General features: G+C 39.1%; 1 protein-coding gene across 1 annotated transcript in view; it reads right to left on the reverse strand.

The window, feature by feature from the left end:
• Positions 1 to 18,388, reverse strand: part of LOC140493884 (protein lin-54 homolog) — a 69,701-nt gene that overhangs the window by 27,019 nt on the left and 24,294 nt on the right. The window lies entirely within an intron of this gene.

Here is an 18,388-nt window from a genome sequence, read left to right on the forward strand (position 1 = left end):
CTTGCTGCCTGGTGACAAAACTTGCATTGTGGATTGGCCACCCATTATTGAAGCTGCCTAATATTTGGGTCGTCTCTATAACCAGTTCATACTCCATTTGTTTGCAGTGCCTTCTTATTCTAATTCTCATAAATTGGGATTAAATAGACTGTGGTACCTAAATATCTTTCATTTGATACTGCAGAACTTGAATATATTCATATTTAAAAATATCTAGTTAAGAATTTAAGCAATAGATATGACATAGGAACAGAAGTAGACCATTCAGACCATTGAGTCTGCTCTGGAATTCAATGTGATCGTGGTTGATCTGATAGATTGGTCACCTTACTGTAAAACATTTGTGTAAGCTACATTTCACATTGAGAGCCCAGAGATTAATCACATTTATCCCCCATTTGATAATGTATGTAAAGACATCACTGAGTGGTGCTTCAAATGAGCTGCATGCTACTATTGTACTATCTGGTAACTCAATGAACCAATTATCATTTGCAAAAAAGAGCAGATTAAACTGCTCATTGCACAGCTAAAATAATGAAGGCAAACATGATCAGCTAGAAGGTCTGGTGTTTGATCAGTTACTTTTCTGAATGTTGGGCTAGCACAGTTATACAGAAGTGTCACAGTGCAACCTCTAAACCTCATCTGAAAATAAAAACTTCAGGACTTGTAGATCTGAAAAATATAGCAAAATCATTTTTTACCCAGTACATAATTTGCTTTATAACATTCTGTGTAATCGATAATGTTTGAAGTAAGATATAAAAATATATGCAAATGCACACACCTACAGATATTTGAAGTATGAGTTTCAAGCTCAGTTTATATCCATAAAATTAGTACAAAGCGATGACAGAGAGCAACTGACCTCAATCTGTTTTAGTTGCACAATTCAGCTCATTTCTACCTTTGAAAGAGGCTTTCACAATGTGGTGTTAATTCCAGCTAGAGTAGACACAACACCCAAAAATCTTTTTTTTCATGTTCCCCTGGCAACTATCTAGTTAGTGGCACAAGCACAATCCCATTTGCTAGTACATCAGATAACAAATCTGACATGAATCTGCCTATATAATAAAAGAAAGGGATGATTTATTACAAATCTGCTTATGTTGTTTGGTTCTCATACCCTAGATGCTTAAGACTCCTTAAAGCATAAAGTAGTACTGCACAAATGTAAACACCTACGCATGATGCAGTGCACACATTTACATAGATACAGAGCATTTCAGTGAAAAATAAGGCTACCATGCAAAAATAGTGACTAGTGTGAAAGATGATGTTACTAATGTACCTCACAAAATCAAGATGAAAATAATGAGGGCTTATATCAAATAATTATTTTTATAATCTGCCATCTTATAGCTTTCTGAGACTTTAAATTGTTGAAAACAGAATACATCTCTGTTTTCTAAATGATTGTTTCTAAATGATTGGATCATTGCAAGAGAAAGAAATGAATCAATGGAGACAATTTGCACTTACAACCATTCACAACTTTCTATTTCAAATTCCATCCTCAATCCCACTTCAAACTGAGCCATAACCAATTGCAATGGATTCAATCATCAATTTAATTGACAGAATACCATCATCCAATTCTAATTGTTCATTGCATGGTAAGTAAAACTCTGAATTTCTTTAAAACTGCTGCTGCTTCATTTTTTTAACTTTGGAGAAAGTGTGTCAGAAATTCCATTTACACATTTAATAAAAACCAGGTAGATAGAAGCCTCGTCATCTTTGAAAGTTGTTTCTCCAATTCTCTTACCAGCCACAGAGTGGCACCCTAGTGCTACCCTAGTGTTACTCCCTGCCACTGGTGTCATACCAACAAACACTGTGAAGAGATAGCAAATTACCAGCATTTTTTTAAGCAGCTGAAAAATGTACATTATATTGCAGTTTGGTAAGTGAAAGGGATGGGAGATTTTACAACACATGCATGATATCTGGGAATACGATAAGTCATATATTATCACTTTTACATATTTTGAGCAATATTATTCCATTTCTGTACAGTCTGTAAGTGAAGGCTTGATTTACAGTATAAGGAAATATTCAGGACATTAATTTTCTTCTCCTTGGGTGCACTTGTCTTCTTCAAGGAAAAGTATTTTAGTACTGGTGTAAAACAGCACTTTTTTTTAAAATCCAGCCCTCGCCCTGACTACAGTTTCATGTCTAATGTTGCACAATTATCTCATGCCAGCCAATTTTCCTCAGTAAACTGATCTCCTACACAATGGCAAATGGTGCTTCAAGGTTCCCTCAGTGTGTTTGTGTTATAGTAAGGTATGGCCAATTAATAGATGTTAGGATGTGCTAGCGAGGATCACATCTCCATAACACAGCTAACTTGTTTTCCTCATCCATAGACAGAAATTCAGGCCAGCTTTGATTCTGTGCACTTATTTTCCACTCTGCAACCCAAGATCATTTTCACCCAGGAGCAAAAGTGAAAATCTGCTGAATAGCATTTCATTCTCTGTGTGAGCTTCCTTCTTCTCCAGGTTCCTTATTTCCCTATTTGTCTCCTCTGGTTTTCTGCACATAATACACAACACTCAGGTGAGCAGTTTGATTCAAGTCCTCATTTAACACTTCACTCTAACCTACAGTTTCTCCCTCCCCCATTGTCACATTGATATGGTTTGGAAATTGGAAATTAGGTTGTGAGAGGAACAGGAAATGAAAAAGAAGAATGACAAGTTGGCTCTGTTGCCAGCCTAATTGCCTGTCTGTCTTTGCTCCACCTGCTTGGTTCAATTGGTTATGGCAGTCGCCCTGCCTTTAAAACAAAGATATTGAAGCACTAGGGAACATAATAAGAAACTAATGACTGCACTAGTTTTCTTATTAAAAACCTGACAACAACATCCTGATGGGGCACTGAAGCATTCAAGCTGCTTGATAAAATATCACCAAACCATGTGTAACATGTTTTTTTTTAATGAATATATTATCTTTTGTGACCTTTTCTCCACTATTTCCCCTGCCATTTTTGAGGATACGAGCTCTGAGGAGTGATTTTCTGGGGCTTTCTGATCAGCAGGGACTCATGCCCATCTGAATGCACATTGAAAACACTTGTGAATGTGTTTGCTCCTGTGTTATAAGCATTTCAGGTGCACTACGACCCACCCCAGCAACGTACTCAGCAAGTGACAGCAGCCCTTCCAATACTTTACCCAAAGGGATGTCCTGCAAGTTTATGCCAAGACAATGCGACAGTCTTGTACACTGTATATTCTGTAATGGAAAGTATCATAGTCAAATTGAATATTCTCCCAATCTATGCGTATGTGCACATTACAGCAGGGAATCAACATAGCGTAATTAAGAGTGGAAAGTAGCACTAAAGACAATAATAGTGCTCCATCTGTCCAGTTAAAATGAACTAAAATTAATGTGGAATATATCTTAAGTTGGTGCAATGCCTTCATTACTAAAGGTTTCAATGTAGCCAAGTAGAGAGAACATGGACATGGGAATGAGTTCAGCAAATCAACAGCCACAGAGGTATCCCAATGAAGTATCAAAGTGGAGTAGTAAAACAATATACATGAAAATATTTTTGAGGGCATTTCAGTTAATTTCTGTATCATTACTTATAAACATCTCTCAATGCCTTCTTTCTCAACTAAAGCCTAGTTTTGATTGCACTGCCTTTCGAGCATGGGTTTACATTCTGCGATCTGCTTATTTTGGTTGTCTTGGAAGCAGATGACATGTTAATTTCATACTGCCTCCTCATTTAAATAATTTCTACATGCAACCCAGTGACCAAAGCTACTGACTGACAACCAAGGGACATGTGAAGCAGTGTTCCAACTAATCTCCAACTCTTAAAAATAGTCTGTTCCCTCTTTAATGAGAACATTTAGTAGCAGAACAATTGCACCAGGACTATCAGAAAATATAAAATGAAATGAGAGCTAACCAGTAAACGAAAGGTGAAAACAGTTGGGGCAGTAGCCCAGCGAATGAGCTTTATGATCTAGTGAGGTCATATTAGAAGGATTTCACATGGAGATGGACTTCAAATTAGAGGCCGTGCACCCTCTATGAAGGAGAAACAGACTTGCACTCCAAGGAGGAGTGAAGCAAGTGGGTACAGGTGGTGAGCAGAGATCAATGGCTGGATTCTAATTCTCAGAACCCAACAACAGTGTCAATAAACTACGACTCTTTACATGGTTAAGATCAGTGATTGCATTTTCACATTATCTCTTCTAACCAATCTTTCATTCACCAGTCTCCCATTGCATTCAGTGCACCATATTCTTGACTTCTCAGTCAGCAACACTTGCTGGCACACAGTCCAAAGTTAAGCCTGAATTCTCAGGGCTGCTTGATGGTATCCAGCCAGATGCAGGCTCCCCCAGTGAAAATCAGCCCACTTGCAGAAATGCTGCTGCCATTCAGGGAGCATTGTTTAGGAGCACAATGATATTGTTATGAAGTTGAAGGCATCTACTGTATCTTTAAGAGAGAGACAATGCTGTTCTGAACTGAGAGATAACAAGCACCTGTGTATATGACTAGATGGCAATCCCAGAGTGTACTGGAAAATTGAAAACAATGTAACATTTGGCTGTGAAATGGGTACCTGAGTTTTGGTTGCTGTTTTGAAAACAGTTTGAATTTCAATTTAAATTATGCCCCAGGACACTAAAACCTAATCAAGTTTGAATTTATTGTTTTGCCAACTTTGAACCAATGAGACGATCCAATGTTGGGAGTATAATAATGCGGATATTTTGAAAACTGGTCAGAGAACATCTGCAGTAGAGAGAGGGCTAACTGCCCATCTAACATCTTGCTCTCCAAGAAATTAGGAAACACTCTCTATCAAAGGTACATTTTCATGTGAACATACTCACAGTAAAAAGAAAGACGATGACCCAGGGAGATCCTCAGCTGGAAGACTGAAGACACAGAAGACAGAGACTGTGTGGTTTTAAAAGTAAGTTGATGTAATTTTAATAAATGTCTTATTGGAACATCCTACTGTAATAGAATTGAAGGCAGATACTGAGCCGTTAAGAGAAAGAGGGGCCTAGATTTGTGAATAGTTTTTGTTTAATGTTCACTTTTAGAGTTAGAAAATAAATTGATGTTATTTTCTTTAAAAAGTGGAATTTGGGAGTTCTCTGTCACTCATGTTTTTAACAGATTATGAGGCGAGGTGAGCTTTTTTGGTTTAATTAACAGAAAAGGTTCGCCTCCGTTTCATAACAATGTGCAAAGGCACCAAGAAGACAGGCACATGGGAACACAAGGGTGAATATTTCATTGCTGTTGTTTAATTAGATGTGTTGAATGAAGATAATATAAAAAATTTTTTTTGGTAGCTTGATTTGCATTGATGGATAAATGTAGCTGATTGAAGAAATTCTACGCATCACAGCCTTACATTGGTGACCATTATTCTGAAACTGTGTGGCCTAGATTTTGAAAATTCATTCATGGGATGCGGATTCCTCTGCCTTGCCAACGTTAATTGCCCGTCCCTAGCTGTCCGTGAGAAGGTAGTGGTAAGGTGCCTTTTTAAATCACTGTAGTCTATTTCCTATAGGTAGACTCAATGCCATTATGGAGGGGGTTTCAGGATGATGACTCAGCAACACTGAAGGAACAGTGATAGATTGGATAGTGAGTGGCTTAGAAGGGAACTTGCAAGGTAAATGCTCTTGTCCTTCTTTTAACCTACTTTCCTCATACCAACCATTCAGTCCTAGAATCAACATAAGAAAACTTCCCTAAACAGCTTCCATAACCTAACTTAGACAAGGAGAGCAAAATTATTTGTGATACTGTTGGTGTGTCTAATGAGCACACTGTATAATTGTAGCAAGACTTCCCTCCAGTTCTTTTCCAACCCATTTGTAATAAAGTCAATATTCCATTATCCTTCCTAATTATGTGAGTACCTGCGTGCTAAAGGGTAATTTTTCCCTAATGATAATTCTTCAACCCTTCTTCTTTTGCTGCCTGATTTTCTACAACTACTGATATGTTTTTAATGCTTCCTAATATGAAAACAGGTATAAAATATTTGTTCAAAGTATTTGGTGTGTCCTTGTTTCTCTTTATTAATTCCAAAATCAACATCTAAGGAATCATTATGTACTTTAGCTCTTCCTTTTCATATATAAAGTTCATACTGTCTGATTTATATTTCTTGCTTGATTGGTCTCATAATTGGTTTTGTCCTTCTACTCTTCTTAATCATCCTTTGTTGGGTTTCTAGATTTTTTTTCCAATCTTCTGGCCTACCACAAATCATTGCAACTTTGCTGCCTTTTTGTTTCAATATGATACAATAGACTCTCTTAGTTAGCTCCAGATAATTTATCCTTTTTGTTGAATCTTGCTGTTCTGAATAGAATATATCTTTGTTGAGATTTATGTGAAATATTTCTTTAAATGTTCTCCTTTGCCTATCTACTGTTTTACCCATTAATCAATACCCCAGACTGCTTTAGGCAACACTTCTTCACAATGTTGTAGCTAGCTTTATTTATTTTAGGACATTAGTTTCAGAGCCAGGTTTCTCAACCTCAAACTAAATGCAAAATTCAGGCATGTTATGATCACTCTGCCCTCGAAAATACTTCAGAATAATATTATGAATTAATTAATTAATCTTTCATTACACATTACTAAATCTATTTTGAAGGATTCTCTTGTTAGTTCCACAGCTCGTTCTCAAGGGTACCTTTTCAAATTTGATTGGTAAAAATGTTAGCAGCCAGCTCTGATTCTCTCTGAGGGATCAAGGGTTAATTGCTGAATGATTAATCCATCCTGGGTGCTGCAAGAATTTACCAACACGATTTTTGATGATTGCATACCAATTGCTGATCTATGGAATTGCAATCACTACATGTCTTCACTTAGACATGATTACCCCATAGATTCATTTGCATGCCATCAATAGCATTGTGTTCTCCTGGCAAAAGCATATCTTATATTACCTGTCTTCTTGTACAAAAAGTCAATAATTACCTTCATCTTATGTGGACAGACTCTGTGACTTTATAGATCTTGTGATGGGTGATGTACTGAACTGTGACTGTCATTTCTGTCTCAAATAACCTGAAGGTGTACAATGAGAGTGAGATTGACCTTGTTCATCATTGGCTAGGCTGCCTTGAGCCAGTGGTGACCCAGATTTGTTTGAAGGAAGTGGCATGGCTCAGTGGCCGCCTCCTTGTTGCATCTGAGCCTGTTTGGATATTGATTCTGGATGAAGCAGAAATACAATAACCACTTTCTAAAAACCTCTCGAGACTCAGGGTGGTCTGTGTAGAGCCCTTCTAGTAGAGCTTCTCCCACCACCAGCTCTATTTCCTGGTCATATCACAGACCAAAAGCCATAGCCACCACAGGACCCATGCCTGGGACAGGTATTCTTCTGTCCTCATAGACTGTAATGAGCAGTTCACAAAACATTACCTACAAACTAGACAACCACAAACACAAAGCACAGTACATTTCTAAGCTCATCTATGGTAGAATTAAGTCAAAATTACCTCAACAGAAACTTGTTGTTTTCTAACTTTTTAAGATGCTCTACTGCTGGGACCATATTGCAGGTAAATGCTGATCTTTGTTGGGTGATGGGTGAAATTATTGAATAAATCTGTGTGGTCTAAATTTAGAAAATATGCACCACATTTGCCAATATGGCTGTGTAATGTAATTGTCTCATTCATTCATTGCTCTATATACTCACAGGATCCTTATGGATCCACCCTGCTCAAACTGCTTTGCCATCTGGAAGTAGATGGCAGTCTGGGGCAGACCCCTAGGAAGTGAACAGTTTTCGACTTTCAATTTTGAAGCTATGTTTCTCCAGTGTTTCATAATAACTGAATTTTCTGATACCAGTGTTCCGCCTCCTGCATGTTATCTCTGAAATGTTTCCAAAGCTTGACTACCCCTCTCATTTCTTGGTGTCCAAAACTGCATTCAGCTCAATAAGACCACAATATATTTTTATTAGTGCTTCCTCTGAATTATTTTGAAGCACTTCAGTGATGTAATTCAGTATCTTAATAGCTTTGTTATTGGCAGCTGTAAAAAGTCCATCATCCACTGCATATAACACTCCTAACTTAGACCACAAAGAAGGTTGGAAAAGAAATATATATGTCACAGCAGTGCAATAGAGAGAACTCTTCTGTAATTAGAGATAACAATGTTATGGACAGAGTTTATAGTGGTTATCATGGCAGTATTATCTGCTGTCTAAACATATATGTTTAATAACAGAAAATCCACAGTCTGCCACATGGTTGATATGCCTTCAGATTGAAATCAATTAGGAATCACTGAACCGTAAGAATTTTCCCATTTATGCTGCAATATTGCTGTTTCCCCATAAAATTGTTACAGTCCATTGATTAGGTATAACTTTTTGTTTAGATCAGGGTACTCAACCATCACTACTGTTATATTGTTGAACACCTTATTGTTTCCTGGAAAACGAATTTCATATTTGTATAATATGCAATGTTTTCATTATGATAACTGCATTTGTGTTTTTTAAATCTATGATGTTTGAGGTACTAATATCCCAATCTCTATCCCGTTCTCTGTGGATTTGCATGAAGAAATGAAGAGTAACCCATCTACTTTACTACCTGATTCGTAGATTTGGAGAACTCTTCAATCTGGTTGGCTATTTACCCCGCTTGACAATATTACTGAAGATGGATGCCTGGAGGTTCCAGTGAATTTGTATCAAAATTAATTTAATGTCTGCAAAGTGGAAATACACGGTGCATAGATTGTTGAAGCTTTGGGGTTGGCAGCTTTGTTTACGGTCAGCAGGGAATGCTGTTACTTTACCATTGACCGTAACATCGAACCTTTATAAAGACAATGGAAAGGGAGCCTGAAAAAGCTTAGGACTTGTGCTACATTTTATAAAGTTATATTGTTTGAGATAGATCATATGTCTCAAAGTAACACATTGCCATTTTAAAATGAAGTAACTTAACTTCATAATAAGAGTTTTTCTGACCTTACCTGTTGTATGTTCAAGCTTGAGGTTTGTGGTGTTGACATAGGTAACACTTTTCCGAAGAAACCAGTCACTTGATTAAAAACAAAATCCCATTTAACAATAAAACTCTACGATGTGATACAGCTTTGCTACATAGATATAAACTGATACTTAACCCACACAACTTCAATGCAATCTATGGATATCTCAGTTGATCTCAGAGATGTTTTGTACAAGTAAGTCAGTATTTTTGCAGTACCCCTGTACAGTGAAATAGTACAACCAAACTATATTTTCCCCTTTTCTCCCTCTTATCCTGTAGCTGCTTGGAAGAATGCCAGCAGGTTCCAGTGCCATATAAATTCAGTTAAGTTTCATTTGTGAGCCTAAAACGTGATTGTTGGTAAGCCTTTGGATTGTCGGGGATATTACAGCCAACCTTGATACACGCCCCAACCTGTGAATCTTGGCTGTCGTCTTATTGACATCCAAGGTAGGTTTCAAATCACAAGTAATTACTATGGACACAAGTGAGTAAGGCCTCTGAATTAGTCATATTTGTTTCGTGGAGGCCTTCAATCTTTCAGACATTCATTGGCACAATGAGAGACCATTTGGTGTGGCAGTGCAGCTGAAAGATTTGCAAATGTTATCTTCTTAATTGAACAATGTAATGAGATTTGTAATGAGCTTTATAATATCTAGCAGTGTATAGGGACAAGATCAATATGCATTTAGAAGCAAATGGACTTCTTAATATTAGACAGCAAGGTTTTGTGCAGGGGAGGTTGTGCCTCACTAACACGATCAAGTTTTTTGAGGATGTGATGAAGATGATTGATGAGGGAAAAGCAGTTGATGTTGTCTACATGAACTTTAGTAAAGCCTTTTACAAGGTTCCTTGGCAGACTGTACAAAAGATAACATCATACGGTATCGGGGTAAGCTGACAAGATGGATATGCAATTGACTTAGTCATAGAAGACAGAGGGTAGTGATGAAGGATGCTTTTCAGAATGGAGATTTGAGACTAGTGGTATTCCATGGGGGTCAGTGCTGGGACCTCTCCTCTTCCCGATCTACATAAATGATTTGGAGGAAAATATAGCTGATCTAATTAATAAGTTTATAGGCAATACAAAGATTGGTGGAGTTAGGGATAGTGAGGAGGATTGTCAGACGATACAGCAGGATATAGATCAGTTGGAGGCATGGACAGAAAAATGGCATATGGAGTTTAATCTAGACAAATATGACGTGATGCATTTTGTAATATCAAGTCCAAATGGAAATTAGATGGTGAATAGCTGAACCCTTAGGAGTATTGATATGCAGAGGGATCTGGGTGTGCAGATCCACAGATCACTGAAGGTGGCAGCGCAGGTAGATAAGATAGTAATAAAGGCCTATGGTATGCTTGCCATCATTGGAAGAGGCATTGAGTATAAAGATGGACAAGTTATGCTGCAACTTTTGTTACACCACACTTGGAATATTGAGCACAATGCTGGTCACCACACTTCCAGAAGGATGTGGATGCTTTGGAGAGGGTACAGAAAAGGTTTACCAGGATGTTGCCTGGTATGGGGGATTTTAACTATGAAGAAAGTTTGGAATAGACGGGGTTTGTTTTCACTGGAACACAGGAGGTAGAGGGGCAAACTGATAGAAGTTTATAAGATTGTGAATGGCATGGATAGAGTGGAAAGTATTTTTCTCTAGATGGAACGGTCAATGACTAGGTGACACAGGTTCAAGGTGCTGGGGTGGGGATTGGGGGTAAATTTAAAAATGATGTGTAAGGCACTTTTTCACACAAAGGGTGGTGAGTGCCTGGAACTTGTTGTCAGAAGAGATTCTGGAAGCAGACACAATAGCAGTATTCAAGAAGCACCTGGACAAATACATGAATGGGAAGGGAATGGAGGGATATGGATCTTGCAAGTGAAGAGAATTTTCGCCTGCAAGAGCAAAATGTGTCAGCACATGCTTTGAGAGCCAAAGGGCCTGTTCCTATGCTGTATTGTTCTTTGGTCTTTGTTCTTGTTCTAAACCTGTCTCACACATCCAAGCCAAGGAGAATGTGGCAAACGGTGACCGATGCTGTTAAATTTCAGTTGGCTAAAGTGGTGAGAATTAACTCAATTTTAAATTTTAAAATATCTAACTTTACTAAAATGGTTTGAGATTTGAAATAATCAGCCAACCCTATTCAGTGGTGATTCTACTGATTGTGAAGATAAATGGCATATCTTTAAGAATCTTTAAACATGGTGCCACTGTTTCAGAAGGGCGGTAAAGACAAACCAGGGAACTATAGACCGGTGAGCCTGACCTTGGTGGTGGGCAAGTTGTTGGAGGGAATCCTAAGGGACAGGGTGTACGTGTATTTGGAAAGGCAAAAACTGATTAGGGATAGTCAACATGACTTTGTGCGTGGGAAATCATTTCTCACAAACTTGATTGAGTTTTTTGAAGAAGTAACAAAGAGGATTGATGAGGGCAGAGCAGTAAATGTGATCTACATGGACTTCAGTAAGGCGTTCAAAAGGTTTCCCATGGGAGACTGATTAGCAAGGGTTAGATCTTATGGAATACAGGGAGAACTAGCCATTTGGATACAGAACTGGCTCAAACGTAGAAGACAGAGGGTGGTAGTGGAGGGTTGTTTTTCAGACTGGAGGCCTGTGACCAGTAGTGCAACAAGTATCGGTGCTGGGTCCTCTACTTTTTGTCATTTACATAAATGATTTGGATGCGAGCATAAGAGGTACAGTTAGTAAGTTTGCAGATGACACCAAAATTGGAAACGTAGTGGACAGCGAAGAGGGTTACCTCAGATTACAACAGGATCCAGACCAGATGGGCCAATGGTTTGAGAAGTGACAGGTGGAGGTTAATTCAGATAAATGCATTTTGGGAAAGCAAATCTTAGCAGGACTTATACACTTAATGGTAAGGTCCTAGAGAGTGTTGCTGAACTAAGAGACCTTGGAGTGCAGGTTAAAAGTGGAGTCGCAGGTAGATAGGATAGTGAAGAAGGTGTTTGGTATACTTTCCTTTCTTGGTCAGAGTTTTGAGTACGGGGGTTAGGTGGTCATGTTGTGGCTGTACAGGACATTGGTTAGGCCACTGTTGGAGTATTGTGTGCAATTCTGGTCTCCTTCCTATCGGAAAGATGTCATGAAACTTGAAAGGGTTCAGAAAAGATTTACAAGGATGTTGCCAGGGTTGGAGGGTTTGAGCTATAGGGAGAGGCTGAACAGGCTGGGGCTGTTTTCCCTGCAGCGTCGGAGGCTAAGGGGTGACCTTATAGAAGTTTACAAAATTATGAGGGGCATGGATAGGGTAAATAGGCAAAGTCTTTTCCCTGGGGTCGTTGGGTCCAGAACTAGAGGGCAAGGTTTAGGGTGAGAGCGGAAAGATATAAAAGAGACCTAAGGGGCAATGTTTTCACACAGAGGGTGGTACATGTATGGAATGAGCTGCCAGAGGAATTGGTGGAGGCTGGTACAATTGCAACATTTAAGAGGCATTTGGATGGGTATATGAATAGGAAGGGTTTTGAGGGATATGGGCTGGGTGCTGGCAGGTGGGACTAGATTGGTTTGGGATATCTGGTCAGCATGGATGGGTTGGACAGAAGGGTATGTTTCCATGCTATACATCTCTATGACTCAATGAATCTAATATATTTCCACATACTGAGTCCTAAAACTAATACATCAAGGTTATAACAAGGTGGCAGCCTGGTCATGTGCAAAGGCAACTAAAGTATAAACAAAAGTATTTTCACAGATTTAAAGAATATTATTCAAATGAAAAGAGACAAGCAGTATGCACAATTAAGGGAGACAAAAGATACTCAGGATTAACTGAAGGATTATTGGATAAGAGGGTAGAAAAGGGAATAAATACAGTAGAAATGGTAAATGCTACTTTCTGGATTTGTTGGAGTCAGAGAAGTGTGATATATTGCATAAGATGATTAAACATCCCCTGCGACATGTATGAGTGGACACTCAGGATATGGCAAATGTACTCAATGATGGAATACTAAGCTATAGTCTGCAAAATGATTCAATTTTGTCTGTATAGTACCATGCTGAGATCTCATTGTGAATACTGTCTTCAGAGATGGCCCATTCACAAGATAATCAAAGGTTTAGAAAGTTCATTTCCAGCTTAATACACATTACCTACCCAAAGAGATTTAAATAACTCATTCCATATGCCACTGTGGAACAAACATCTGAGCCATCGCTGTAAAATAATGTGCCTGGACTGTGCCTATACTAATATATTAAATCATCTAGATAGGTGGGGGAGAATGAGGGAGCTCACTTATAAGGGTTGAAATAGGTGTTACACATTTCTTCCTTTTTCAGAAAATAATCGACCTATGGAATGAGTTGCTATATTGGGCCATGAGTGCTGATTCACTGAGTATAGAATCATAGAATCCCGACAGTGCAGAAACAGAAAATTCGGCCCATCAAGTCTGCACTGACACTCTAGAACATAGAAAGTACAGCGCAGAACAGGCTCTTTGGCCTTCGATGTTGCGCCGAGCTGTGAACTAATCTAAGCCCATCCCCCTGCACAATCCCATCATCATCCATATCCCTATCCAAAGACTGTGTAAATACCCCTAATGTGGCTGAGTTAATTTCATTGGCAGGCAGGGCATACCATGCCCTTAATCTAAAATAGTATCCCACCCAGACCCCTACCCTAACCCTTTAATCCCACATTTCCAATGGCTAATCCACCTAATCGCACATTCCTAGACACTACTAGGCAATTTACCATGGCCAATCCATCTAACTGGCAAATCTTTGAATCATGTATGGAAACCGGAGCACCCAGATGAAATCCATGCAGACATGGGGAGAATGTGCAAACTCCACACAGACACTCACCCAAGGCTGGAATCGATCCCAGGTCCCTAGAAGCAGTGAGGAAGTAGTGATAAGCACTGAGCTACCACACCATCCATAACTGAACCACCATGCCGCTCACACTGAGCCACCATGCCGCCCATATTGAGTCACCATGATGCCCACACTTAGCCACCATGCCACCCATGCTGCCCATACTGAGCCACCATGCTGCCCACACTGAGCCACCATGCTGCCCACACTGAGCCACCATGCTGCCCATACTGAGCTACCATGCCGCCCACTCTGAGCCACCATGCCGTCCACACTGAGCCACCAGGCTGCCCATACTGAGCCACCATGCTGCCCATACTAAGCCACCATACTGTCCATACGGAGCCACTATGCCACCCACACTGAGCCACCATGCTGCCCATACTGAGCCACTATGCCACTCACAATGAGCCACCAGGCTGCCCATACTGAGCTACCATGCTGCCCATACTGAGCCACCATGCTGTCCACGGTGAGCCACCATGCCGCCCACATTGAATCACCATGCCGCCCACACTGAGCCACTATGCCACCCATATGGAGCCACCATGCTGCTTATAACTGTGCCATGGTGCAAAGCATATCTTCAAAGAAAAACTGGACCTGTTAGGTCTGTTTATTTTTCACCCATACCAGGAGAGTACAAGAGTGCACATGGGTGGGGAGTGTTACTCTTGAAACATGAGTCATCACAACAGTGTGGGATAGACTTGATAGAATAGCTATGCCGCCCACAATGAGCCACTATGCTGCCCACACTGAGCCACCATGCTGCCCACACTGAGCCACCCTGTTGCCCATACTGAGCTACGATGCTACCCACACTAAGCCACTATGCTGCCCACACTGAGCCACCATGCTGCCCACACTGAGCCACTATGCTGCCCATACTGAGCTACGATGCCACCCACACTAAGCCACTATGCTGCCCACACTGAGCCACTATGCCACCCATATGGAGCCACCTTGCTGCTTATAACTGCATCATGGTCCAAATCATATCTTCAAAGAAAAACTGGACCAGTTAGATCTGTTTATTTTTCACCCATACCAGGAGATTACATGAGTGCACATGGGTGAGGAGTGTTACTCTTGAAACATAAGTCATCACAACAGTATGGGATAGACTCGATAGAGTAGCTAATCATCTCCTGTACTCAAAAGAAATTTAGCCTAAGTTATATAAAACACTGATTAGACCAGACCTGGAATATCCTGTTCCTCCTGTCTTAGGAAGGAAGGGAGTTCAGAAGAAGCTTACCAGACTGATTCCAGGGATGGTGGCAATGTACGATAAAGACAGATTAAGGAGTCCAGACCTATGCTCATCAGTTTCGAAGAATGCAATGCAATCTTATAGAAACCTAGAAAATTCTTAAAGTGGTTGACAGAGTCGATACAGAAAGAATATTTGCCTTGGCTGTGGAGTATAAAACTAGGGGACATGGCCTCAGAACTAAAGGCAAATCATTCAGGACTGAGGAAAAAATATTAGGATTCTTTGAGGATGTAACAAGAGGAAGGATAAAGGGAAACCAGTATGTGTAACATATCTGGATTTCTGAAAGGCATTTGAAAGGTATTATGCCTAAGGCCAATTATTAAGGTAGGAGGTCATGGTTTTTGGGATAATATATCAACAAGGATAGAGGATTGATTAACTAATATAAGTAAGAAAGCTGGGACAAAAGGGCATTTTTAGGTTGACAACAAGGAATTAGTGGGGTGCCACAGGAATTAGTGCTGGGACCATAATCACTTACAATATATACAAATGGCTTTGGATGAGGAAAGTGAATGTTTTGTCAAGTTTGCATATGACAGAAACAGGTGGGAAATCAAAAGGTAATGATGATACAGAGCTTACGGAGCAATAAAGACAGATAAAGTGAGTGGGCAAAATCTTGGTAGATGAAATGTAATGGGTAAAATTGTGAAGTTGCAAAGTTACGCATTTTGAAGAAAAATAGTGGAGCTAAACATAATTAAATTGGATGTAGAAAACTGCAGTACAGAAGGATTTGGGAATTCTCATGCATGAAGTACAAAGAGCTAGCACACAAGTTCAATGGGTGATAGGAAAGGCAAATAATTTACCTTTTTCTAAAGGGAATGGAATATGAAATGCAGGGATGTCTTGCTAAAATTATACAAGGAACTAATTAAACCACACCTAGAATATTGCGAACAGTCTGGTTCCCTTATCTAAGGAAATACATACTGGCATTGAAGGTAGTCCACAGTTTGTTCACTAAGTTGATCCCAGGAATAGAGCAATTTTCTTGTAAGAAGAGGTTGAGTAGGTTGAACCTGTTCTCGAAGCAGCAATGCTCCGAAAGCTTGTATTTTCAAAAAATACTTGTTGGACTATAACCTGATGTTTTGTGATTTTAACTTAGAATTCAGAAGAATGAGAGGCAAACATATTGAAACACACAAGCCTCTTAGGGGTTGGTAGACAGATGTGGGGAGGTTGTTTCCCTTTGTGGGACAGTCTAGGACCAGACAGCATGATTTCAGATTAAGGAGTTGCCCATTTAAGACTGCAATAGGGAGGAAATTCTTCTGATGGTAGTGTTGCAGAGAGCATTCGAGGCTGGGACTTTAGTATATTCAAGGCTGAGATAGACATATTTTAATCATTCGGGGAATCAAGGGTTAGAGGTAAAGGCAAGAAAGGAAAGTTGTGGATTATCAGATTATATGATCTTGTTGAATGCTGATACAGATTCAATGAGATGAATGTTCTATTTGTGTTCTATGTCTTTTGGTCTTATGGTTTTATAAAGAGGAAGATAAACCTCCAGAACAAAGTGATGAGTCTTTAGAATTGTCTGTTCCAGAATGTTGTGAAAATTTAGTCATTAAGTAAATTCAAGACAGAGATTGAAAGATTTCAAGTTACAGATGACATCAAATAGTATAGGAATATGACAAGATCTTGATGTCAGCTATGATCTAGAATGGAAGGGGCTGATTGTCCTACTTCTGCTTCCAAATTCTATGCATCTTTTTGTATGTTCCTATGAAGAAATCATGCATGTGAGAAGTAAAGAAAGGTGAGCTCAGAAGCTTTGTATTTTGTCCTTTATTTTCTCCTTACATACAGAGACACATGGCACTGCAGCAAGCAGAAACCAAGGCTCTGGACGTGAAAGGTCACTGACCAAGCTCTAGTAGATAAAAATCAGAAGATCCAAAGTAAAAGGCGAAGGGAGACTGGGGCTCCAGACAATCCCAGATAAACAGACAAAAGGGAACAAGGAGAATGAAAGAGTAATTTTGTATAAATGTCAGGGAAGTCAGAGGGAGGAATAATGATTAAGCGTAAAGAACAAATGTGCCAGGACTCTCAGAAAATATGAGACAAATTGAAAGGTTGACACAAAGAAGTAGACCCACTCTGTATGAGGTTAGGGATGATGGAATTTAAAGGGAAACTAAACAGACAACATCAATTGGTGGGTGCTGAGATAAGAGGAGGCAAACTACTCTTAACAGACAACATACCTGCTGCTTATGTGTTTGGCTAAAAAGAGAAAATGTTGTTCTATTCAGTCCCACAAAAGTACAAGTAAAATTACGACATAAAAGGAGAATTTGAAGTTAATCACAGTATCCTAGATGACTGCTGAAAAAAAATCATATGTCTTGTCTATGTATTTAATGGCTTCATCCTGGTTGTTTTTGTGTCTGTAAGAGCTATCAGAGAATTATTAACCCTGTCTAGTCTGGTTGTTGTATGTTTTAAATTGTTGTTGCTTAATGCATTTGAAATATCTCTGGAGAAAATTATAGTAAGATTGGCCTAAGAAGAAGTCATAACAAACACATGGTTCAGCTGTTCAAATGCAATTATTTCAGTTTGTAGCAGTATCCTTCTGCACTGAGAGTGTAATAACTTTGATAATCAAGGTGGATAAAAATGAGGTCTGTCAATTAACACCTGAAGTTTCCTTTTTCTTCCCCATGTGGCTATAAGATCCTGTTGTTGGACTGCAGTTTGAGAACTTTTCTTTGAAAGAAAAATGTTGTTGATTTGAATGAGTGTTCAGGGCGTGTGTTTGAGTGTAGAAGCCTACCGGTCTTCCTTTGTTTGGGCTAAACAGGTTAAGGTTCTTAAGAATGTGCCTTATTATATTTCAGAAGTTAAAAAATACAATAAGTAAGTTAACTGATATGAAGAGTTATAAATAAAGTATTTTTTTAAAGAATCATTTCTAGAATCACGGTTACTGGCCAGAATTATGATTCCAGGATATTCTGATAAATATTTGGATTTTTAAAATCTAGATACAAAATTCATACATCTTTATAATGGTTTTTCTTTTATATTTGATCATGTAAAGTAGGAGTTTGGAGTGATTGTGATTAGTTATGCATTGGAATGATCTTGAGTTAGAAACCATGCAAAGTTTAAAGATTTGAGGAT

The sequence above is a fragment of the Chiloscyllium punctatum genome, chromosome 22 (assembly GCF_047496795.1).
Source record: "Chiloscyllium punctatum isolate Juve2018m chromosome 22, sChiPun1.3, whole genome shotgun sequence".
In the NCBI taxonomy this organism is placed as follows: Eukaryota; Metazoa; Chordata; class Chondrichthyes; order Orectolobiformes; family Hemiscylliidae; genus Chiloscyllium; species Chiloscyllium punctatum.